Source organism: Lissotriton helveticus, chromosome 1_1 (assembly GCF_964261635.1).
Source record: "Lissotriton helveticus chromosome 1_1, aLisHel1.1, whole genome shotgun sequence".
Lineage (NCBI taxonomy): Eukaryota > Metazoa > Chordata > Amphibia > Caudata > Salamandridae > Lissotriton > Lissotriton helveticus.
In genome coordinates, this window is record NC_136057.1 from 445,661,983 (window position 1) to 445,676,248 (window position 14,266).

At 48.3% G+C, this 14,266-nt stretch overlaps 1 protein-coding gene across 3 annotated transcripts in view; it reads left to right on the forward strand.

The window, feature by feature from the left end:
• Positions 1-14,266, forward strand: part of SMC1B (structural maintenance of chromosomes 1B) — a 2,760,606-nt gene that overhangs the window by 1,577,326 nt on the left and 1,169,014 nt on the right. The gene's annotated exons all lie outside the window — the stretch shown is intronic.

The window sequence follows — 14,266 nt, forward strand, 5'->3', positions numbered from 1 at the left end:
GGGGTGGGGCTCAGTGAGTTTTTGGAGACCAGGGGCCTCAATATTTAAGGGGGGGATAGCCCCCAAGGAGACTCCTCCCAAACTGATACACTGGGTTAGTAAGCCTGAGACTGTGTCCCCACTGAGGCCTGTAGGCTGCTATTCACACTACTGACCCCACAGGGCATCTCAAAGGCAATAATACTGACCCAGAGGGTGTCAATAACCCAGTTGTTAGCACCACAAAATCTCATATAGACATCTACCACAGATTCCCTAACTTTTGAATTCTCCCCAGGCGCCAGTCTGGATCCAGAAATTTGTCAGCAGTACCTCTGTACGGGGGGACGGCAACGTACGTCTCTGTGATGATGTCTACTCCAGTCATGACTTGAGTGGAGCCATATAGTCCCCTTCAGCGTGCGGATGTCAGTTTCTTCTTTTCCGCTCTCCAACGCGGATCCGGAGAAGCAGTTTCTTGGCCATTTGTATTTTTCGCCAACTTCTACGCCTTTTTGCATCAGGTATGTGTGCCCATGCCTGTGCGAGACTTGTATTCAATAGATGTCGGCTACAGATCCCCATCCCATCTGCAAGTGGTGACTGGGAAAGCACCACGACTCTGAGGAGTACAGCACCTGTAACTGTCTGAAGCCTAAGGCCTTGTAGGAAAGATGGATGAAGCTGTTGACTGCTTGGTTCTCCCAGTCGGAGTCCAGACAACATCAGCCTCCTTCCTGCTCTGAGGTTCCTGCCTGGGGCCGCTCAAGGAGCCGTTTCTGAGGGCGCCGCTTACCCAAGTCCCAAAAATCCCATTGTAAGGGATCGAGTTCACTGCGGCCTTTGGCCTTAATGGGTCATGACTTGGCTGCTGGTTCCTTCCGTTCCTTTACCGGTGGACGTTAAACAAGAGTTGGCCCTGTGCCTCCCTCCTTATTCTGGAGCCGGGGTGACTATGACTCAGATGCAGGCATACTGTCATGGCTTTTTTAGGTCCATGCCTACCCTTGAGCGCCTTCAGGTCCCAAGGAGGTATGGGGTACTCTGACTGTAAACACGTCGGCTTACTCACCCTCAGTGCCATTCTCAGACCAAGACTCCATGTCTGGAATCATTACGGCGTCGGTACAGAGCCCAATTGGGCTCCAGTTGAGACACCGGCGTCGTTTCATGAGGTTGTCCTGGAGATGGATACTACACCGGCCTAATGTTGGTTGTCACCAGAGGCACCCCTCATGGTGCATGCCGACACAACGTCATCCCGACATCAATGGCGCCAGAGATGCCGCTTATAGCCACTGCGACTCCTGTACCATCTCCTTTGCATTCTGAGGACAAAGCTGGCTCTGTTTCTGTTTTTCCAGCATTGCAAGGTGGCTCAGCTGACGCCAGTGATGTTGACCGCTTGTTTGGTCTTGTCAGCCTCTTGTAGGAGGTTCTTGGGCTGCAATGGGTGAGGATAGTAGTCTGCAACCCTCTCCTATTTATGATGTGCTTTCTTCGCCATGATTGGCGACAGAGGCTGGGGCAGCTTTTGCTGATTGTATAAAGAGAGCTGCTGAGGTCTTGAAATTACAGCTTCTCTTCCAGGGGTATACTCATCAAGGTCATAAGCAGTGAAATATCTCCGCCCACTAGCAAATAGCTATATATATATATATATATATATATATATATATATTTCGCTCCAGTGTTCCACCGTTCACGAGTCACTCTCAAAGGCGGGTGCTGCAGCGTGGCGGTGTTCCGCGCACATATAAAAGCTCCACACTGTGTCCCCTTGATTTAATCCAACAAGACACGCAGCACTCACGGGATCAATAAGGCTTAGAACGCCAAACTTTTTATTCAGACAAACGCGTTTCAGGAAAGACTCCCTTCGTCAGTGTCATGAACAATGCATTTTGCGGCACCATTTTTAAAAGCGCGTAGGTGTACATAAGTAAACACAAACAAGGGACCAATTTGTATCACACATTATATTGAAGCAACAAAGTTCTAATAATTTTTTGACTAAATATGTCTGCTTTGGTGGAAGAATAAAGAACTGAATACTTCGTCTGCTGTGTGGTGGTCTGTTTCCTGGTGTCGCTTTCCTGAAAGTAAAGAGGATTTGGCGCTTGACAATATCAGGAATGTGTTTATAATACATATATGTACATACATATACAGGTGTATGCCCAGATGATAAATGTTATAGAATTTACAACCCCATACACCAAAGTATGTATGTATAGCTACACATATGTACATATGCAGCCCCATCCAGAAGTCTAAAATATATAGGGCAAACAGCCAAAAATCACATCAGTTTTACATGTATTACAATAGATATCTCAAGCCTGTCTGTAATAGAGACTATACACTGTAAAGGTTCATACAAGAATCCTTTATTTACCAAAACAAGAAAGGATAGAAAATTGCAGGCAGTTTGGCCCATAGACTGCATAAGAATAAACGTCTTAGTACAGAAAAGACAACTGGCACCTTGCCTTTAAGGCTTACAAGAATCTTAGCACTTTGCGTTTAAGAACCTCATAGAGCACTCTGCTCCCAGCATGCCCCACAGGTGACAGTTAGGTCAGTTAGATCAGTTCTTTTTAGGTCTCGTGTCGTTTAACAGCGCGTAAGCGCTGTGTTCGCCAGGAGATCTATAGTCGCTGGGTCTGCTTCCCAGGAGACAGCACCTGGCCGCGCGCATTGCCTCTTGAAGGAGGCGATTTCAGCAGGCCACGCGCACAAGAACGCGCGCTGCATTCCAGACACAGACACATTGAACTGTTAGCGTCGAAGAGTGTGAACGCGCGCTCCATTGAGCAAGTTACAATTGCCTTGCAATGCGCGCGTACACAGACAGTGAAGCCTGCTGCTTACTTTCACTTTCCCTCCCGCCTCCGCCGCCTGCTCCACTGCCCATCACCGCGCACAGGAGTGCTCCGTTCACACATCACAACGGCTCCCACACCGAGGACCCTCCTTTGATCACTGAAATTACTTTCCGCTTCACACTGTCAGCTCCTCCTAGCCCCACGCTCCCCCGGCCACAGCAGACTCACTTGCGCCACACGCTTTTTACCTTCCCGTGAGAGCCAGACCCCCGGCGCAGTCCTCGGTGTCGAGTTCTTGAGCTCCACGTCTGGCTTGCGGGAGCACGGGCTGCAATCCGCCTCCACCGGACAGGAAGAACAGCGGGGCTTCTCTTCCAGGGGATCCTCATCAATAGTCATAAGCACTGAATATTCCCGCCCATGTGCGGGACCCCGGAAACAATATAAAAAATATATATGTAAAAAACACATATATCTCGCTCCACATATATGTATGCACATATATTATTTTTCTCACACCAATGCAGCTCCATAACTGAGGCTAAAAACAATGTAAACACATATACATGCACTGCAATTAGCAAGAAAAGCAAAAGAAAAAACACATCAGGTCAAATAACCTTTGAACTTTGTGTTTTAATGAGTAAACCACTCATAAATTCTGAAAAATTGCTTGTAAATAGACATTGTTAGCCCTCAGGCTGCATTGCAAAACAATAGCATAGAAAATGAAACCATTTTCAACAAAAAAAACTGGCACCGTGCCTTTAAGGCAGCCATGACCCCGGGCTTCCCATCATGCCTCAGGGGTGACAGTTAGGTCAGTTGTTCTTTCCGGCTCCTTCAGTCAGGACCCTTGTCAAACAGCTCCCTTTTCTTTTTGGCTTTTTGTCAAAAAATATTCTTGTTAACTACAATTTTTTGCTTTCACTCGACGTCTTTTGGACTTAGGGTGTTACTGCTACCTTTTTTGGGCTCAAAAAAGGTGATTTTTCTGTCAAAGATGCCTTCTCTCTTTGACAAGTGCCCTTCATGTGGAAGGAAGATGGCCAAGACTGACACTCATTCAGTGTGTATCCTGTGCCTACCAGCTTCTCATTCTTCGAAAACCTGTGAACACTGCCAGGTTTTATCATCCAGAACTCTTAAAGAACGTGAGAGGATTCGTGTTTATGGGCTTTCTGAGAGAGGAAGATCTCCCAAGAAGCAGAAAAGTCGGAAGACGCGGTCGACGTCGAAAGAAGCCCCGACCGGTTCGCAGTCGGCGTCGACGGTGACGAAGAAGATGTCTTCAGCGTCAACATCCAAGGTACCTCCGCGACAGACAGCGTCGAGGGATAGGTCGCCGTCGAAGCGGAAGAGTTTGACGGCGATCCAGATGACGTCGAAGCAGCATCGTCATGCTGCGACGTCGAGGCATTCTCCGTCGACGCCAGGTCAACGGCGTTCGACGTCGAGTCATCCTCCGTCGACGACTAGTCATGGTCGTTCGGCGTCGAGGGAGCCTTCGTCGACACATAGTCGATCGACGTCGAAGCAGCCCACGTCGACGCCCGATCAATGGCGTTCGACGTCGAGGCAGCCTCCGTCGCATTCAAGCAAGCGGCATTCGGCCTCGAGGCACACCCCATCGCCGACAGAGCACAGGCGATCGGCGTCGAAGCAGCCTCAGTCGTCGTCGAGTGGACGTCCTTCAACGGCGAGATGCTCTATGCCGAAGGGATCGGTGTCGACGAAGCCACGGTCGACGTCGAGAGAGCGTATATCAGCTCAGCGCTTGGCGTCGATGCAGCCACTGTCTATGGATCAGCGGAGAGCTAGAGAACAGAGCGTTTCCCAGCCAGTGAGCCTCACTCCTACAAGATCACAGGAGAGGTCGCCTTTGAGGCAGGTGCTGCAGGAGACGGAAGGTGAACCATTGGACCAGTCTCGGTCTCAATTCGGTTCTCCAGGATCGGCATCGGCTGCGGAGGTGGGACAATCTCCGGTGCATCAACCCCCTGCCAAGAAAAGGAGGATCGCAGAAAGGAGATCTCGGTCGGGATCTTCCTCTAGATCTCAAAGGAGCCGATCCTCGTCTTCCTCATCATCTCACAGTGGCGGGTCTTCAGATGGACGAAACAGCGGTTCACTTAGGGAGAGATCCAAGTCCCCTGCAGGATCGCAACAGGATCAAGTGGATAAACCTCCACGGCCACGTTCACCTGTGAAGGATCCCACTCACAAATCTCCTTCTATTCATCTTTCTCCAAGGTGGAATAGACCCCTTCACCACTGGGCCGAGGACAAGGCGATGGCTGATCGGCTAAAGGCATATCGAGACCAGGCTCTTCCCCGTAAAGAGCAGTCTCGTTCTAGACATTCAAGTGCGAAAAAATCTCGTCACAGAGATAGATCTCCATCTAGAACACGTTCAAGTAGAAGATCTAGGTCCAGGAGGACCCGTAGCTCTTCAGGTTCTTCGAGGAACCGTTCTCACAGGGATTACTCTCCGACCTTGACGAACAGTCCACGCTCGAGGGTATCTCCAACTGAGGATATCTTCTCGTTCCAGGACATCTTGGGCAGGGGAGCCCTGAAGCTAGGAGTGCCTATGACTGCTCCGCAGATCAAGACGACAGTCATATTTGAAACCCTACAGCACAGAACGACACCCAAACCTTTGTTGCCGTTGGTTCCGGGTATAATGGACCCAGTGAATGAAGTCTTCCTGACTCTGGCAACGGTGAAGTCCGTCCCAGCTAGAATTCTCAAGAAGTATCGTCCTCCTGAGGAGGATCCTTTGTTCCTAAAATCTGATCCCCCGCCTGATTCAGTAATCATTGCGGCGGCTAGAAAATCCAATGCGGTAGCTTCGTCATCCACAGTACCGCCGGATAAGGACAGCAAGCAGCAAGACTCATGGGGGAGAAGAGTTTGTAACACCTCGGCTTCTTTCCTTAAGGTCTCTAATGCTGAGGCGCTGCTTGGCAGGTATGATAGATCTCTGTGGGACTCACTTCAGAGATTTTCTGAGAAACTTCCTCCGGAAGATAGGAAGGATTTTGAGGAGATTCTGTTGGAGGGCGGTCAAGTCTCCAATCAGATGATAGGAGCAGCGGCAGATGGCGCAACGCTGGCTGCGCATGGTTATGCGCATGGAATCACAGAGAGGAGATCCTCATGGTTGCGACTAACAGCATTGAAACCCGAGGCTCAAGCCAGGATTCTAAATCTTCCTTTTTCAGGCAAGTCTCTCTTTGGAGCGAGTGCTGATGAGGAGATGCAGAGGATGAAGACGGAGTTAGACACCCTCAAAGCCGTGGGGCTTGAAAAGAAGAAGGAATTCCGTAAGAAATTCCGTTCGGACAACAAGGGCTCTTCGAAGCAGAGGGTTCAAACCCCTCAATGGCAGAAGGGCCAGAACCAGCAAGGTCAACAAAAGTCGCAATACAAAGGCAAGCGCAATTCCAAAGGCAATGGGAATCAGCGACAAGGCAACAACTTCAATAAATCTCAGCAGAAGCAATGAGCCTTCACTTCCCCCAGCGCCGTTGTCCACTCCAGTGGGGGGGAGCATTGCGCATCACAGGACAGAGTGGCAGACCATTACAAAAGATCAATGGGTGTTGTCTACGGTGCAGAATGGGTACTGTCTTCGTTTTCATCGTCTACCTCCACCCGTTCCTCCGATGTCAACATCAAGTCACCAGCTACAAAAGTTAAAGAAAGAAGTAGCGACACTCCTCGAGAAATCAGCCATCGAGAGAGTGCCGGTGGTGCAAAGGGGGAAAGGAGTATACTCGAGGTATTTTCTGGTCAGAAAAAAGGGCCAGAAAGAGGAATACAGGCCCATTCTGGACTTGAGAACGCTCAATCTACATGTACGAAAAGAAAAATTTCGCATGTTGGCGCTTCACCAGATATATCCACATCTCAGGAAGGGGGATTGGATGTGTTCGGTGGACCTTCAAGACGCATATTTTCATGTCCCGATACGTCCAGACCACAGAATATTCCTTCGTTTTCGGGTGGGGACCTCTCACTACCAGTTCAAAGTCCTCCCGTTTGGGTTGAAGTCGGCCCCCAGAGTGTTCACAAAGTGTGTCGCAGTGGTAGCGGCAGCTCTACGCCGCAGGGGAGTCTTCGTATACCCATACTTAGACGATTGGCTGTTGAAAGGTCCAACTCCAGACAGCGTGAGGAATCAATTTCGGACATGCATAGAACTTTGTCAACATCTAGGCCTGCATGTCAACTACAAGAAGTCGGTCTCCCATCCCACTCAGAAGATTCACTTCCTAGGAGCTCTGCTAGACTCCGAGGTAGGAAAAGTGTTTCCTTCGGAGGAGAGACAGTCTTCAATAGCACTCAAGTGCCAGCAAGTTCTTCGCAACAGGTCTCAGAAAGTGCGAAAGATAGCCTCTCTCTTAGGATCGATGGCTTCCTGCATATTCTTGGTACCGAACGCCAGGCTTCGGATGCGTCCTCTTCAGCAGGATCTGGAGGACAAATGGGATCAGCAATCAGATCGCTGGGACGATCAGATCACTTTGTCGGAGGTGGCACGGTCCTCCATTCAGTGGTGGATGAAGAAGCAGAACATGCAAGTGGGAATTCTCTTCCATCAGCCTCCTCCTACACAGACGATCATCACAGATGCGTCATTACAAGGCTGGGGGGCGCACATGGGCCTTCTTCAGGTGCAGGGTCTGTGGTCTCCCAAGGAAAGCACCTACCACATCAACTTGCTGGAGTTGAGAGCAGTCCACCTGGCTCTCAAAGCGTTCCTTCCCTCGCTTCAGGAAAAGGTGGTTCTAGTACAAACAGACAACACCACCACTATGTACTATTTAAACAAACAGGGAGGGACACGCTCAAGGACACTGTCACTAGAAGCTCAGAGCATCTGGCATTGGCTTCTGGCTCGCAAGTTGTCTGTTCAAGCAGTCCACCTCCCAGGAGAGCAGAATGTGAGGGCGGACGCACTAAGTCGGCACTTCGAGGACAGAGAAGACTGGGTTCTCAACGACGAAGTGCTAGACGACGTTTTCCAGTCTTGGGGTCGTCCTTCCATAGATCTCTTCGCGGATGACGTAAACAGCAAATGCCCAAGCTTCGCCTCAAGGTTTTACCGACCAGGAACGAGAGGGAATGCTCTTTTGATCGACTGGTCAGAGGAATTTGTGTACGCCTTTCCACCGCTTCCGCTGATCCCGAAGGTGGTGAGCAAGCTAAACCACTCGTGCACAACGATGATCCTGATTGCCCCCGACTGGCCGAGGCAATGGTGGTACACGGACCTACTTCACCTGTCAGTGTCTCCTCACAAGAGGCTTCCTTGCAGGCCGGACCTATTATCGAAGATGAACGGGTGGATTCACCATCCCAACCTTCCATCACTGAACTTGGCAGCATGGCTCCTGAGGTCATTCAGTACGGCCATCTAGGACTGCCACAAGACTGCATGTCCATTCTGAGAGAAGCACGACGTCCTTCCACGAGACATTCTTACGCATGCAAGTGGAAGAGGTTCTATATGTGGTGTGTGCAGAATGGTCACAATCCGGTGAAGAGTCAGGAAGAAGCAGTTCTTCCATACTTGTTGTATCTGGCCAAAGCAGGTTTGAAGTTTAACTCCATTAAGGTGCATCTAGCCGCTATAACTGCTTATAGGCGATCATTCTCGCAAACCTCTTTTTTCCAGTTGCCAGCAGTAAAAGATTTCCTGCAAGGTCTGAAAAAGGTGTATCCTCCTGTACGGCCTCCTTCTCCTCCCTGGGAGCTGAACCTAGTACTATCAAAGTTGATGGGCCCTCCTTTTGAGCCCATTCATAAAGCTACTTTACAGCATATTTCCTGGAAAGCGGCTTTTTTGGTAGCAATTACGTCAGCCCGTAGGGTGAGCGAAATTCAGGCCCTATGTACTAAAGAACCGTATACAGTTTTTCATTTGAACAGAGTGGTGCTCAGAACGCACCCTTCTTTCCTGCCGAAAGTGGTGTCAGAGTTTCATGTCAATCAGTCTATCTCTTTACCCACTTTCTTTCCTAATCCCTCTACTCCAGCTGAGAGGGCTTTACACTCGTTGGACCTGAAAAGGGTTTTGAAATTCTATCTGGACAGGTCCAAGTCTATTCGACATTCTGATCAATTGTTTATTAACTACGGATCGATCAGAACTGGCCATGCAGCATCGAAACGTTCCATTTCCAGGTGGATCGTTTCGTGTATCAAGCTTGCTTACCAATTGGCGCAGAAACCTCTGGGGTTTACTCCTAAAGCACATTCAACCAGAGGTAGAGCGGCCACTACGGCTTATCTACATGATGTGCCCATGTCTGAGATTTGTAAAGCGGCGACCTGGAGGTCTGTCCATACATTTACCAGACATTACTGTCTTGATTCTGACACTAGAGCAGATACCCAGGTGGGCCAAGCCTCACTGAGGAATCTGTTTAACAGCTGAGTTATTGGCTGTGATGGTTTTTGTTGGGTCATGTACTTCTCATTTACCTGCAGGTGGTTGATGGGCTTGCTATTCTATTCAGTGCTTATGACTATTGATGAGGATCCCCTGGAAGAGAAGGATTAGTTACTTACCTGTAATCCTAGTTCTCTTCCAGGGGTATCCTCATCAAAGTCATAAGCAACCCACCCGCCTCCCCAGGTAAATGAGATCTTGGTACTATGTCACTCTTGTGGTTGAGCCCTGTCTTCAGGGTTATGCAAAGAACAACTGACCTAACTGTCACCCCTGAGGCATGATGGGAAGCCCGGGGTCATGGCTGCCTTAAAGGCACGGTGCCAGTTTTTTTTTGTTGAAAATGGTTTCATTTTCTATGCTATTGTTTTGCAATGCAGCCTGAGGGCTAACAATGTCTATTTACAAGCAATTTTTCAGAATTTATGAGTGGTTTACTCATTAAAACACAAAGTTCAAAGGTTATTTGACCTGATGTGTTTTTTCTTTTGCTTTTCTTGCTAATTGCAGTGCATGTATATGTGTTTACATTGTTTTTAGCCTCAGTTATGGAGCTGCATTGGTGTGAGAAAAATAATATATGTGCATACATATATGTGGAGCGAGATATATGTGTTTTTTACATATATATTTTTTATATTGTTTCCGGGGTCCCGCACATGGGCGGGAATATTCAGTGCTTATGACTTTGATGAGGATACCCCTGGAAGAGAACTAGGATTACAGGTAAGTAACTAATCCATCTGTACGGTCCAGCCCCGGGGTGCCCTCGGGTTCTCATTGCGCACAAACAAAGCTGTGGCGTGGGCTTCAGAAGCCGGAAGTCCCGCCCCACAACAAGTTTCACTTTCGCTCACGTCGTGTTATTAAGTGTAGCGAGAAGGCTTGTGACTGCGAGGGACCCGGAGGCAATCGGCCCTGGACAGCAGTTGTTGGTCAGCCCCCGCAAGCTACCCATATATGCGGGGGGCTGACCTCACCTCTCTCTTTCGGTGCGGGCGGACGGTCGGTGCAGTGACTATGATGTTAGTGGTGGTGCCTGCGGCCGGCCGGTGACTTTAGACAGACTGTCGACCTGGGCTGCTTGCTGGAGAGGAGCGGAGGTCGGGAGGAGGACTCGTGACGTCCTTGTCACTGGTGACACTCGTCGTGTGTCACTGCTGCTGCCGGCCGCTGCCGTCCACCCAGGACCCACACCACAGTGAACTTGCGACAGCAGCACCCAGGCCCAGCCCCGGACCCCAGCCCTTGAAGAGACACGGTGACGCGCACTTCAAAGGTAGGCAAACAGACGCCGACACCAGCCTCTGCCCCAGGCCATGGCTGGCCCAGCCGGCCCATCCGTATTTATTTTATTGTATTTTATTTATGCGTGTTTATATATATTCACACAGTTCACGCTCCCTCGTATTTTTTATTTATTTATGCAATGTTATATAGCGCGGACTTTACCCGAAGGTGTCAGAGCGCTTCACAATAGGAACAGAACTGATATACAAGGAGAACATTACACAGATTACAAAAGCAAAAGTTAAGTTACGTAAGGTAAAAGTGACAATTGTGAGCAAACGAAATACAAGAGGTAGCAATCGGTACATTCCAGGAGGAAAAAGTGACATGTGTGCAGGTGACAATTGTGAGCAAACGAAATACAAGAGGTAGCAATCGGTACATTCCAGGAGGAAAAAGTGACATGTGTGCAGGTGACAATTGTGAGCAAACGAAATACAAGAGGTAGCAATCGGTACATTCCAGGAGGAAAAAGTGACATGTGTGCAGGTTACAAAAGCGTGCAAAGTACAGGTAGAAGTATAATACTGCAATACATGGCAGACACTCCAGCACAAGAACAAACTTTACATGACGCAATGGTGGCACTTGTGCAAGTATCAAAGGCAAACAAAATGTAAAAGGTAGCAAACGGTGTGTTACAAGAGAAAAGTAACGTCATGAGAAAGCCTCAAGTCTCCGCTGCCAGAGATTTAATGGGTTGAGAAATGTGCTTTTTCTCTGCTTTGACTCCAGTTAAACAAAGTACCAGCAGGAAATTCGCTAGCAGCAACGCCCGCCATAGCGGAGAGAATGACTTACTCCTTCTAATCATACAACCTGTTCTTTATATCAGGCTTTTACCACGGCGCGCTCAAAAGAACATTTCTGTAGCCGTTTGTTCTCGCCCATTTGAACTTGTGCTCATTTCATGGATGTTTTAGGATGAAAGGCTCTCCTAGATATTCAGCAGTGCAATGTGTAGGCAACAAGCGCTTAACCCACTGAGTTTTAATAGCACATTTATAAAGGGTTTCAATGCTCAGATCTCACAAACAAGAGACCTGAATAAAAAGGCATTCCAGTTGTATAAACACATTCATCTACGTGGTCAGACTTGCATAAACATAAAACTAGACTGTCTCAGCGTGAAAAACAGTCCCGCTCGCTTCACTTCCTGTGGCGCTCGTGGGCACTCTACAGCCGTTCGTGTGTCTTTCCTGGCACAGGTCTGTCTCAGCAGCGGCGTTCCACACTCACTGACTGGGCTGAGCAAAGGCAGTGTGTACACTGGGGGTCAAGGGTCACAGTTTCATCATTCTGAGATTAGTGCTATGCAGACTAATCAGTTGGGAAATTGGAAAACCTGTTATTAAGCATTAGGAAACCGCTTACCTTAAAGTGTGCAGGGTGTAAATGGTAAACACCGAAGCATTGATCACCGTGGAGCGCGTCATTAAAGATTATTGCCCTTCTCTCGATTTATGAGTCGAAAATGCACAGAAGGCCAGTGAAGGAAATGAAACTATTGACTGACTCAAAGGTCAGTAATACTGCTAGATTATGACTGTAGCAGTGTTGTCGCCCTCTTCTTTTTTTTCTCCGTCCCTCTCCTCAGTTGGACTTTGTGTCAGGAGAGCTTCTGCTGAGGGCGTGTCTTAATTGTTGTAGACCACAGTGGAATCACCTTGATGGCTGTCACGCTCCCAACATTACATTAAATGCATTGATTAAGCGTTGTTGCTTTCTGCTGCAGGCTCATCATTTACGACTATTGAGTGTCAGCGCTAAATTAGGGGCCTTAACTAACAATTAGAGCATGCAGTGAGGAAAGTGAAATGAATAGGCAAGAATGCTTGTACCAGAAGAGCAATTAGCATATTCACACACACAGTCTCTCTCTGTGCATGTGATGACCATGATTTAGTTTTGGATCATCAGAGCTGTGTGAATAATAACTGCGTCAGCCCCGTGCGTGAGGTGCATAATCAGAGCTGTGTGAATAAGAACAGCTGTGAGCCCGTGCCTAAGGTGCATCATCAGAGCTGTGTGAATAATAACTGCGTCAGCCCCGTGCGTGAGGTGCATCATCAGAGCTGTGTGAATCATAACAGCTGTGAGCAACAGCATACTCTTGCACACACTCTCACTGCTCACCAATTCAAAGTTCGCTAAAAATACACAATGCCAATAACTCAAACTTTAATGCTGCGAGACCTATTGCATTGTAAATGCTTGTTTGTAAAGGCGTACTTGTTAACAACTAGCATTCACATTACTCTTCCAGGGAGGCGGGAGGAAAGCTAATGAACCTTGATGAGTATACCCCTGGAAGAGAACTAGGATTACAGGTAAGTAACTTATCCTTCTCTTCCAGGGGATACTCCTCAATAGTCATTGAATAGAATAGCAAGCCCATACCCCACACTTCGCAGACGAGCAAATCTAGCACTAGAACTAAAAAGACAATAACATATTTGAAAAACCGACCATCAAGTAAACAAATTCCTCAGGGATGCCCGAGCTACTTGAGCATCTGCCTGAGCAGATGCTCAAGTAGGTCGGACCTATGCACCTCCTTTGACATCGAACCTTGCTTCTCCCCCGATGTGGTGCGATGTAAGGACCCAACTGCCCTAGACGGCGACCTCGTCTCCTTCAAAGCAGACCTCAAAGTCGATCTTCTATGACATCGTGGTGACCTCGACAGCGAGTTTTCTCGCCTCTTGACTTCGACGCTCTTGACGTCGACTGATCTTGAGATGTCTTCGCCGTCTGCAAACTTCCTATGGTTAGGCGACGGAGAATGTCTCGACGTCGATGGGTGTCTAGACGTCAATGGGTGTTTAGACGTTGACTGACGCACATCCTGAAAATACCTCGAGCCTGAGGTAGAACGCTTCGATGACAAAGCCTTTCACACTGTCTTGACGTCGGAGACTGTGTAGACTTCCTCTTCGAAGGCGGTAAAGATGTTGAAGGCGAACGGTCTAGAATCTGCAGTTTTCTTGATGTAGAAGAGGCAGAATGATGCTGGCGTCGATGTGCGTCGCAAGGCCACTTTCCAGTCGGGCTGTTCCTCTCTCCAGCACAGCTTGAAGACGAATCCTCTCTCTATCACGCAAAGTTCTCTTAGAAAACTTCTTACAATGATAGCAAGAGTCTACCTTGTGACTAGAAGGAAGACGGGTGATACACACTGAATGTGGACCTGAAATGGCCATCTTCTTCCCACAAGCTGGACATTTGCAAAAAAGAGCTGGAATTTTGGCAGAAAAGATTAAGAAATACTGTCATAAAAGGCTGCAAAACCTTCGCCAGTAAAGGAGAAATCGCAAAAATCCAAAAATAATAACAATTCCTGACTGAAAAGTCAAAAAACTGTCGAGCTCAAGCTCCAGGATCCTCACTGAGGAGCCGGAAAAAAGAATTGTCTAACTGTCACCTGTGGGGCATGCTGGGAGCAGAGTGCTCTCTGAGGTCCCTCAAGGCAAAGCGCTCAGATTCTTGTAAGCCTTAAAGGCAAGGTGCCAGTTGTCTTTTCTGTACTAAGACATTTATTTCACGCAGCCTATGGGCCAAACTGCATGCAATTTTCTATCCTTCCTTGTTTTGGTAAATAAAGGATTCTTGTATGAAACCATCTGAAAGAAACAGGTTAGTATTAGATTCCTTACCTTAGAATATCCCCAGGCGTCAGTCTGGATCCGGAAACTTTTGCGTAGCA